This window comes from Gossypium hirsutum, chromosome A13 (genome assembly GCF_007990345.1).
Source record: "Gossypium hirsutum isolate 1008001.06 chromosome A13, Gossypium_hirsutum_v2.1, whole genome shotgun sequence".
NCBI lineage: Eukaryota > Viridiplantae > Streptophyta > Magnoliopsida > Malvales > Malvaceae > Gossypium > Gossypium hirsutum.
The window spans coordinates 70,142,258-70,154,322 of record NC_053436.1 but is presented as its reverse complement, the minus strand read 5'-3'; the positions used below and the strand labels follow the sequence as shown (position 1 = coordinate 70,154,322).

The window sequence follows — 12,065 nt, the reverse complement described above, 5'->3', positions numbered from 1 at the left end:
AAGAAGTTAGGGGCTTTGGATAGGTGGTCTTATTAAAAATTGTGGGTAGAATGTATCACAAAAGAGCCTCTAGCAGAGTGGCTAAATGATGCCACTAGGGTGCTAAAAAGGTGGCGTGTAAGTGGTTGGGGGAAACCTGGGTTCGATTCCCTGTGATGGCAAATGTGATGTTATTTTTATGCTTTGAGCATGCAGGAGTTGTAGCCTAATGGAACTCTATGGGAGAGAGTTTGAATCAGTCAAACTCATGGATTAAGGAGTGATAAGGGGAGAGATTTTAGGGATTTGAGAGAGAGATAGAATTGGCCGAATAGAGGGGATTAGAGAAGAGATTTCGGCAGAGGGGTATTAGGTTAGTATTTCGGCATTTGGGAGCTTGTTGTGTCGTTTTCTTCTTTGTAAACCATAGGATTAGTTTTTTCTTTTTCTTTCTTCTTTTTTAGCCGACCTACCACCCTTCCATCCATCATCTTTCTTCCTTTTCTTTTTCCAAAACCAGTTCACTACTCCCTTCCGTTCATCTACTACTTCTTTCCTTACCTCCACTTCTGCCGAAAAGCCGCAAAAGCCGAACCTGTGAAGCTTGGTGGTGCCGATTCTTTATTGACCAGCAACCCTCTTTTTCCCTTCACTTTTTGGTGGCCCATCCCTTTATCTTCTAAGCTTTAAACGGTTCAAGAAGGGAGACTGTGGTAAGTATTCGTACACTAAATCGATTCAGTAGTAACTGTTGACAAAAGCCGAAACCCCTATAGTTTAGGGAGGTGGCCGATTAGAGATATAGGCCTTATTGGGCTTCTTCATTTGATTTTTATGGTTTGTATAGTGGAATAGTTACGTTGGAGGAGCAGCAAGGCGTGGGGTATCGATTTGGATAAGCTTGGATCATATCGTCAGACCCTGTGAAGGTAAGTGAACTATGGCCATTAGGGATCTTTGGCCGAATGTGGTAAGGTAGATTTTGGGTTTGATAAGTATGATTTGTACACTAAAAATAGAGATGGATAATTTTAGGTTGCCGTGGGAGACTTCGTTGGTGAACGTCACAAAACAGGTGTGTAACGAACCCTCTTTCGTAGCTTAAATCGATATATGCCGAAAAGCCGAAATGCCAAAATTTCGGCATTTTGAGGACTCGTGAGCATGCGACCACTCATAGGTTAGTTAGATTCGCTAAGTTGATGATCGGGATCGTTGGAAAATGTAAGAGCATGATTTTAAGCATCACGGTAAGTTGGGCCTCGAGGGGCTGAAATCGGGCCCAATGGGCATCTAAGCCCATTTGGGGTAAATTTGATAGAAAATGGAACTTGGATATACTGCTTGTTAAAGGAGTGGATCTGATGTAAAATTTGGATTATGAGGGCTTAAAGGGCTAGATCGGCATTCGTAGGGCCCATTAGGGGTTTTGGGCCCAAAAGCCCGAATTTGATAAAGTGCGTTAAAATCATTGTTTAAACACTTGGAGTTATTGATAATTGTTAATGAAAATGAAAAACCCTAATATTTTGGTAAAATTACGAAATTATCCTTATAATGTGAAAATGACCTTTTTGCCCCTAAGTGAAAATGACTATTATACCCCTAGGGTTATGTTATAATTGAGATGCATGTGATACTGATTTGTACATAATATGCCATGATATGCACATGATATGCACATGATATGCCATGATATATACATATATGCATGGGTTGGGTTTTGTATGAATGGAGGAAGTGCAAAAGGGCTATGCCCCAGTTTACCGAAAAGGGCTTTGCCCCAGTTTATCAAAAAGGGCTTTGCCCCAGTTATTAAAAGAGGCTAGGCCTCCAGTTATATGATAAAGCAGCTATGCTACCAGTGGAGAGTTTGGTTGGGTGGGTTGAGTTATTCCCCACATGGAGAGCTTGGTTGGTACGGGTGGAGAGTAGCGATTGGTGGGTTGAGTAGTCTCCCCAAATGGGCTTGCATACATCCATTAATAGTGCATGTGGTATTGATTTGGGCCTATGGGCCATACCGTTTACAGTAAAGGCTTCGGCCCAGTGATATGAATAATGAAAAGGCTTCGGCCCAGTGGTATGAATAATGTAAAGGCTTCGGCCCAGTATATGCTGAGATTGAATTTGGGCTTAGGCCCAGCAGGCTGATATTGTTTTGGGATCTGAAAGGGGCTTGTTGCACACTGAGTTTCCAAACTCACCCCCTTCCTTAACCTTACAGGTGAGCCTTGATTTGGGGACTTGGAGCCGGAGGGGATTCAGAGTGGCCACGGTGATCGCTATTGGACTTTAAAATAAGTATCTGGTTCTCTCTAGTTATCTTATTTAATATTTATTTTTGGGTTGTAATAAGGCCATTTTAACTTTATTCTCTTTCTGGGATTATTTTATTTTTTGATAACTTTAAATTTTACTGATGACAATACAAATAGGCTAGACTTAGGGCGCGTTTTCAAAATGATACTCGTTTTCAAAATAATGCAACATCATGATTTTTCGGTTTACCAAAGATATCCCCTCAAATAAATTTCAACTCGTTTTATCCAAGTGTGGCAATGGTTGTGGGCATGTCTAGGATTGGATCCAACAGAAGAGCTTGGTACTTAAGCAACCTTCATGGCTCACCTCCTCTGTTTTTGGATACCTACCTGGTGCACAGCTTCCATTCACTTGGTTAAACGTAACAAATACGGTTTATTAGAACACTAAAACGGAAACGGGGACTTTTAACTTCAATATGGCACGCCGGATTCGGCCATAACATCTGGGCCGGGTTTGAGGTGTTACAGCTTACCTGCAAAAATTCTTAATGTAGGGTCTTAAAGTAATATTTTTTGTCCTACCATAAATTGTTTATGGGTTATCTTTTGGTCTTGATATGCTTTGATCTTATCTTTATAAATTTGGGTACTCTCATACGCTTCTCGTCGAATTTTCTCAAGTTTCTGGATATGTAACTTATGATGCTTTCCTACAGCTTCCAACTCCATGTTGCATTGCTTGACTGCCCAAAACACCTTATGTTCTAGTTCAATAGGGAGATGGCACAGCTTATCGAAAATTAGTCGATAAGGAGACATACCTATGGGTCATTTATAAGTTGTTCAGTACACCCATAGTGCATCGTTTAGTCGCAAACTCCAATCTTTTCTACTTGGCTTGACGGTCTTCTCTAAAATCAACTTGATTTCTCGGTTCGACACTTTCACTTGTCTGTTTGATTGAGGGTGATAAGCCATAGTGACTCGTTGCACTACCCCGTATTTCTTCAAGAGCGTGTCGATTATCTTATTGCAGTAATGCATCCACGATCGCTAATCAATGCTCATGGTGTGCCAAACCTGGAAAAAATATAACTCTTTAGAAAATCAACTACCATTTTTACATCAGCAGCATGAGTGGCTTTTGCTTCCACCCACTTCGAAACATAATCAACTACAAGAAAAGTATAGATGTTACCGTAAGACGAGACAAAAGGTCCCATAAAATCTATGCCCCATATATCAAATATTTCACAAACATGTACCAAGGTTAGAGGCATTTCATTTTTTCGACTTAGGTTTCCTACCTTTTGGCACTTTTCGCATGTTTTACAGAACAAATATGCATATCAAAAAATATGTGGCCAATATTGTCCATATTCAAGCATTTTATGTTCAGTTTGTTTAGGGCCAAAATTTCCACCACATGCATAAGAATGACAAAAAGATAAAATTGATTTTACCTCAGTTTCTGGAACGCACCGTCAAATTACCTGATCGGAACAGTATTTCCACAGGTAGGGGTCGTCCCAAATGTAGTATTGCGATCCGCATTTGATCTTATCTTTTTCAGAACGCGATAAGTTAGAAGAGACCATACCTGTGGCAAGGTAATTCTCCATGTCTACGTACAAGGAAAAATTGTCTGAGTAGTAAGCAAACTTTCGTCCGAAAAATCATCTTTAAGTGGTGTGAATTCCTTCGATGGAGGTATTCGGCTTAGATGGTCAGCTACCAAATTTTCACGTCCTTTTTTATCCTTTATTTCGAGATTGAACTCCTGCAAAATTATTATCCACCTTATAAGTCTTGGTTTTACTTCCTTCTTCCCGATCAGTTATTTAAGAGTTACATGATCAGAAAAAACCACAATCTTAGTTCCTAATAAATACGAACGAAACTTTTCTAAGGCAAAGACTATAGCTAGAAACTCTTTTTCAGTGGTTGAATAATTACTTTGGCCAGCATCCAAAGTTTTAGAAGCATAGGAGATGACGTGCGGTTCTTTCTCGATTCTTTGTCCAAGGACTGCTCCTACACTATGGTCACTAGCATCGCACATTATTTTGAAAGGATAATTCCAATTTGGTGGTTAAACGATAAGTGCCGAAATGAGCTTATTTTTGAGCATGTCAAACGCATATCTGCATGATTGGTCAAACTCGAATTCCTTGTCCTTCTGTAAGAGATTGCAAAGTGGTGGCGCAATTTTCAAAAAGTCCTTAATGAACAGCCTTTAGAAACCTGCATGACCAAGGAAAGAACGAATCTCCCTCACAGTTGTAGGGTATGGTAGTGAGTTAATGATGTCGATTTTTGCTTTATCGACAAAAATTCCCTCAGCAGAAATGGTATGACCTAGAACTAATCCCTTGTTTACCATGAAATGGCATTTCTCATAATTTAGAACAAGATTAAATTCTAAGCATCTTTCCAAAATTTTTGCAAGATTTGACAAACATACCTCGAAGGACTCAACATATACAGTAAAGTTATCCATGAATATCTTAATTATTTTCTCGATGTAGTCGGAAAATATACTTACCATACACCTTTGAAATGTAGCTGGTACATTACAAAGTTTGAACAGCATCCGTCTGTAAGCGAATATGCCAAATAGACACGTAAACGTCATCTTTTCTTGATCCTCCAGTACTACTAAGATCTGGAAAAAACCCGAGTAACCATCCAGACAACAATAATGACACTTTCCAGCTAAACGTTCTAACATCTGGTCAATAAAAGGAAGTGGAAAGTGATCTTTCTAAGTTAAGGAATTTAACTTCCTATAATCGATGCAGATTCTCCACTCGTTTTGGACCTGAGTGGGAACCATTTCACCTGCTGAATTCTCAATTACGGTTACGCCGATCTTTTTCAGTACTACATGGACTGGGCTAACCCAATTACTGTCAAAGATGGGATAGATCATCCCGGTGTCAAGTAGCTTTTAGACCTTTTTTTCTCACCACTTCCATCATAGGCGGATTGAGATGCCTTTGAGCTTCCCTTTCTGGGAATAGCATTATCGACAACTTGAATTTTGTGTATGCAAGTCAAGGGGCTCAACCCCTTAATGTCGACTATCGTCCATCCAATTACCTCTTTATAGTCCCTATGAACTTGTACCAAGTTTTCCTCTTCTACCATCGAGAGTTTACTCGAGATTATTACTGGTAAGGTATTTCCTTTACTGAGAAAAGTATACTTCAAGTGGCCTAGAAGGGGTTTGAGCTCCAACTCTGGAGCCTGTAAAATAGATGGTATAAGTTTAGTCTATGAAGGAGATAATTCAAAATTTTTACCTGAATTTTTCTGTAATTGCGATACCTCCATATGAGCCACTATTTCCTGAACAGTTTCTTCAAAGGTTATCCACTCTAGTTTCTTCATGGAATCAAAGTCTAAACTTTTGAAAAGAAAAATTCGTAATTTATCTTCGTCATGATATTATAAATGTAAATTTAGTTAAAGGATCGATTACATCAATATTAGAAATATTAGAAATCATGCTAGGGTGGTTCATGGCCTCATAGACATTGAATTTCACCACTTCCCCATCGAACTCCATAGTTAGTATCCCACTTTGTACATTAATCTTTGTTTGTGCGGTACTCAAAAATGGCCTTCCGAGAAGTATGTTAGATGAATTGACCAAATTATCTCCTACATATTGATAATGTAGAAATCTGCAGGAAATATTAGCTCGTTTACCTTTACAAGAATGTCCTCCAATACTCCTTCTAGTTGCACTACAGATCTATCTACAAGCTGGATAATCACACCTGTTTCCTTTAAAGAACCCACGTTAAGTAGTTTATAAATTAACAAAGACATAACATTAATTGATGCACCTAAGTCACACATTACTTTTTTAATACCGACACTACCTATTTTACAAGATATGAAAAACAAAACTTGGTCCTTACATTTGGGCGATATTTTCCGTTGCAGAACGGCGAAGACATTTTCTCCGACACTTGCCCTTTCATTGCCCAAAAGTTTCCTTTTACTCTTGCATAACTCTTTTATGAATTTTGCATATCGTAGGATCTGCTTAATCGCATCGAGAAGAGGTATGTTGATTTCCACCTTTCGAAAGATGTCTAGGATCTCTTCATCTCGCTCCTTCTTGCACTGGACAAGTCTTCTAAGAAACGGATATGGTACTACAAATGATTTTTAAGGTGCTGACTCTACTGAACCCTCCATGTCAAGTTTCTCTCTATCTTAACTAGAGTCGTGGGCGCGACTAGTGTCGTGGCCGTGACTTGTGTCAGGTATGGGCTCCAAAACCTTCCTACTGCTCAGTGTCATAGCACTTGCATTGTGTCGAGGGTTTGGCTCAGTTTGGGATAGCAGCTTACCTTGGGACTCCAAATGGCTAACCGTAAGCACGAGTTTACTCACTTGCTTGTCCAACTCCTACAAATGCATGTTATTTTTTTGTTGGAATTTCTTAGTACTGTTGGCTAGACTTTCTACAATGGCTTCCAAAGATGACTTTGCGGGTAGTATCTGTTGATTCTTAGGCGGCCTTTGTTGGTATGGTTGATTGAACTGCAGATTCGTCCCATTACTGAGATTTGGGTGATCTTTCCACCCCATATTATATGAGTTTGAGTAGTGGTCATAGCGCCTATAGGGCGGTCTTGGAAAGTTCTCAATAGCATTCGCTTGTTTTGTCAAATTCCTCATATAAAATCGGATAGGAGTCCGTCGGGTGGTCTGGCTTAGCTCAAATTTCACACAACCGTGCTGGGCTCATTTTATCTGTAAGCAAAGTTTGAACAACATTAGTCAGCTTATCAATTTTATCTTCTAGAGATAAAGAAATTAACCTATGAACCTGTCTCGTAAGTTCTATGGCTGGTTAGAATTGTTGAAAGTTAGCAGCCATGGTTGAAATCAACTCTCTCACTCTTTGAGGCATCATATTAACGAGTGCCCCCCACTTGCAGCATCAATCATCTTCATTTCCATCGAGAGTAATCTCTCATAGAAATACTACAAGAGTGACTGCTCAATAGTCTATGTTGTGGGTAACTTGCACACAACTTTTCGTATCTCTCCCAGTAATCGTGGAGCAATTCAGTCTCTATCTGACGGATTCCCACAATATCTCTCCTTAGTTCGGCCGCTCGAACTACAGGGAAAAACCTGTCAAGAAACAAACGAGACATGTCAGACCATGTATTGACAAATTCCGGAGGCAAATAAAATAGCCACCTTCTAGCAAAGTAGGCTAGTGAAAAAGGAAAAGCGCAAAGTTTGATTTGGTCTTCGGTTACTCCCTAAGGCTTTATGCTTGTGCACACCATATGGAATCCCTTAAGGTGGGTGTACGGGTTTTCATTCTATAATCTACGAAAGGTGGGTAATAAGTGAATCAAACTAGATTTTAACTCGAACGGCATTTCTCCTATCGGATAGGTTATACATAAACATTGTTGTTCATCAGATGCCGCAGCGAGTTGGCGTATTGTCTGTTCAGCCATCTCGTTTGGTTCGTCAAACGAGAAAATTTCTTCAGTATACGATATAGTTTCGAATCTAGGATTTGGCCGTTTACCGCATCGAATGGGTTCTTTCCACATTTCTCGGGCGAATTTCTCAATTTCTAGTTCAAATTCTAGAGTTCCCAATTCTGATCTGGTCATAAGGTAAACAAACAAAAATTAGAATAATATCTCCAATCCTCGGCAATGGCGCCAAAATTTGATGGGCGTCGAAACCACCAAAAATAATTCCTCCAGAAACAACTCTAAATTGTAATAAAGAGTGGTAGTAGGGTCGAGTCCATAGGGATTGGATATCGCAATCAACTTCTGTGTTCACTTATGAGCAGAATATTCGTCTCGTCAATCATTGTGTTAAGAGTCGTGCCCACAACTCCAAACATACCTGCTAAAAATAAACAATTAAATCGAGGGAATTTGAGAATATTTAAGAAAGTAAATAATCTAATCAGCTTAAATAAACGGTTGACTACAATTGAAAATAAATGTAAACTGGAAATAAATTAAGACTTATGTAGACAGATAAAATAAGTCTTAGCCTTAGACTCGGTAAATTTCGTATCAAGAATCGATCTTCAAAAATTAATCTTCTCCTCCAACCGATAAGCTAGTTACAGCAGTTACGAACGTCCTAACCACCAATTCCTCCTCTAGTAGCTGGTTCCGGTACGACCTGCAAACCAACCCTTACCAATTATCTAACTGAGACACACGTGTTCCCGATTCAAGATTCTGGCAGCATTTCATTTTGAAGAACCCAACTTGACTTAACGGCCTCAACTGCATGGGTCGTTTAAACCTGATCACTTCTTTCTCAATTTGTTCTCAGATATTCAAATACAGCACGACCGACTCGTTTCTCCAATTGTCAACTAACACGACTCCAAACCAACATGCACTTTTTGACTTGTAATCGAGTTAACTTTAAGAGATGAGTTGTCAATTCTGACACTTAAGAAAAAAATGAATATCGATTGGATGAATTTTTAGCAGGAATTCGTATCTCACGATTCCCGACTGGAAAGAACACCGACCCAAGATTAAGTTGAAATTTTAGTGAAGCATGAATTTATTCATGCTTGTAAGTTGTGGAAGGTGATTGAATCTGTATGATAATAGAAGAAATTGGGGAATAAAAGGAGTTAGAAAGCAATTGGAGGAATTTAGAAAGAACAAAGAAATTGAAATGAACGAAATTCCCACATCAAATTGAAAGAGAAAAGAAAATAGTTCAATTCCAAATGAAAGTAGGAATACAAAAATTAATGGATGATTTCCTAAGAACATAAAGCCCCTATTTATATACATAGGGTTTACTAGATTTAGCCTAAACTAATTTATTGTAAAATCAAAAATAAAATAAAAATAAATAAAATAAAATAAGATTTTCCTATTTTTGGCTTTTATAAAGTCAAAATATTTGATGTGTCCTTGGCTTCCTCCACCCTTTTTGATTTGGCCCTATTTCAATGATTGTGTTTCAATTTGGCCCCTTTTAGCTTGTTTTTGTCCAATTGCATCCCTGACAAGTTTAAATCATAAAATCACTTAATTAGCAGGGTTTAGTTCAAAAATAAACCAAATTAATCATAAAAAATTTACAAATTAACATGTTTATCATGGACTATTGTTAACTCATCTAGTTTTCTTGGATGATAGCATTCTATTCGGGGAAGCAAGTATGGAGGGGGCAAAGGCTATTAAATCAATATTAAACAAGTACGAAGAGGTTTTGGGCTAGTAAATCAATTATGAAAAGTCACTGATTTACTTTAGTAGTAATGTGCAGAGAGATTATAAGGAATAGATTGGAACTCTCTTGGAGTAAGAATTTCAAGTAATTCGAAAAAATATTTAGGTCTTCCAACCATGATAGGAAGACAGAAAAAATAAGAGTTTGCAAATTTTAAAGACAGATTCTCTAGACACATTGAAAACTGGAGTATTCAGCAATAATTGCTTGGAGGTAAATAAGTCTTTCTTAAGTCAGTTTTACAAGCCATACCAGTTTATACGATGCAATGTTTCTTATTGCCTATTACCCTTTGTCGTGAGTTAGAAAACATTATTAGTAAATTCTAGTGGAGAAATTCCAAAACAAGGAAGGGGATCCATTGGTGTAAGTAGAGGGAGGTGTGCAAACCGAAAGTGCAATAAGGATTAGGTTTTAGAGATTTTGCTAAATTTAATATTGCTTTGCTCGCATAACAGGGGTGGAAATTAATAATGAATCTAGAATGCTTATTTGCTCATGTTATGAAAGCAAAATATTACCCAAATAGTGAATTTTTTTAATGCAAGTTTAGGATCTCACCTGCCATTTACCTGGAGAAGCATATGGTGCTTGAGAGGACTTTTTGAGCCAAGCATAGGATGAAGGGTAAGAAATGGCAAATCAATCAATATATGGAATAAAGATTGGCCTCCAGGGCCTAGACATGTAAAAATAACATGACAGAATATTAATATCAACTTCACAATAGTAGCAAACTTAATTAATTATGAACAAATCACCTGGAGGTTAGAAGTCCTAAGAAAGCTTTTTGACGAGGAGCAAGCAAACATAATTCATACCATTCCAATTGCTGGAGTCGATATCAAGGACATCGGGGTTTGGAAGGGTGATAATACAGGAGTGTACTCAGCAAAAAGATGATACAAGTGATTGTTTAAAGAACGTACAACACAAATGCAAAAGGAAGTAACGCTACAACCGATGATTTTATAGAACTTCTACACCAGAATATGGAACTTACAAATTGCGAGCAAGATCAAATTTACAATATGGAAAGTAATAAATAACTATATTCCTACTCTTAATAACCTTCAATCTAAGAAGTTGAGGGTGATGAACGATTACCCACTATGTCACTCAATGGAAGAATCGGTGAACCGTATATTCTGGGACTGTATGTTTGTCAAAAATATCCTGCAAGGGATAGGGATTGATGCTTCTCCTAGTCCCAAGGCCAAAACTGGAAGTTATTGTTAGCAAATCTATTTGTTAGTATGGAAGAAGAACAATGCAAATGCCTACAAATATCTCTATGGGCAGTATGGCACCAAATAAATAAAGTTTACCATCAAGGTGAAAAACAAAGTACAATTGGGTTAATTGCATTTATCAAAGCATTCTAGGTAGAAAGTAACCACATAGTTCAAAAAACAACAACAAATATATAACAAAACGATTGTATTTGGAAACCACTGAGAGAAAATAAAGTTAATTGTGATTTCGATAAGGCATATAATAAAAACATGCTAAGTTCGGTTACGAGAATCATATTCAAAGATGTCGAGGGATATATATTAGCAGCATGCACTTACCAGAACAATTTTATAGCCGATGCAACCATTACAGAGGCGAAAGCATGTCTACAAGCAGTGACGGTGGCTGAGAAAAGAGGGTTTCATAAACTGAAAATAGAAGGTGACTCCTTGATAGTAATAAAAAAAATCCAAACAGGAGATGAGGACAGATCGAGTATCACGATGATTGTACAAGAAATAAAAGAAAAAAGCACAAAAATTCAAAAGCTTTACCTGCTATTTTGTGAGACGAAAGGTAAATCATACGATGCATGCGATGACTGAGGAAAGAAAACAATAGACACAATCGAGGGTTTGGATCGAGGATGCTCCTTAAAAAAATGGAATCAATGACCGAAGAGGATAGAAGATCTCTAAACGACGTTTGAAATGAGTTGGAGGAAATAAGTACAAAGGGACTCTGACGGTTTCTATTTCTATGAAATCTCCATTGAGGGCAATAATGATACAGAACAACTGAAGATAGAACGATGGCTTGTAGAATTAAAGGGTAGGATGCCAGAAAATTTGAATTGCGGGGTCTTTTTAAAGAATAGGATAGTTTAAGTGGGATTTTTCTTCTTGTTAATGTTTTATGATAATAGATAGTTTCTAAGGTTTCAGTCAATAAGAAATGGGTTTCTTAATTTTGACAATTACATTCTCTTAAGAATGAGCTATGGTTATTGTTTTTTCATTAATTAGGGGTCTGTCACCGCTTTGTGGTGATTGACTACTCAGGACACGTGTCGACCATGCAGTTTTGTTCTTATCTTTAAAGTATTAATGGCAACCACTCAATATTTTATTAAAAAAATTCATCTTTCCTTGGCATAAAAAATATTTAGATGAATTTAAAACTAAACTTCTAATGTTTTTTCAGTAAAAATAAAAAGCATTAAGCGATACTATTGAATTGACACATTTGGCCTTATAAAACTAAAGTAAACTTCAAATTTAAACTCTAAAACTAAACTAAAATTAATTTAGC

General features: G+C 37.6%; 1 long non-coding RNA gene across 6 annotated transcripts; it reads right to left on the bottom strand.

Moving 5' to 3' along the window:
* Positions 1-5,839: 5,839 nt before the first annotated feature.
* On the bottom strand, positions 5,840-11,762 carry LOC107893836 (uncharacterized). 6 transcript variants are annotated; one of them, XR_005907628.1, is made up of 6 exons: positions 11,309-11,762; positions 11,093-11,202; positions 10,280-10,740; positions 10,080-10,197; positions 6,176-9,287; positions 5,841-6,031 (listed from the first exon to the last, which is right to left on the bottom strand). It is a non-coding gene; the product is annotated as an uncharacterized lncRNA (long non-coding RNA). The 6 variants fall into 6 exon arrangements; XR_005907627.1 differs by having other exon boundaries at positions 5,843-6,031; positions 11,093-11,182; positions 11,309-11,750; XR_001683012.2 differs by having other exon boundaries at positions 5,840-6,031; positions 10,080-10,740; positions 11,093-11,159; positions 11,309-11,750.
* Positions 11,763-12,065: the final 303 nt, after the last annotated feature.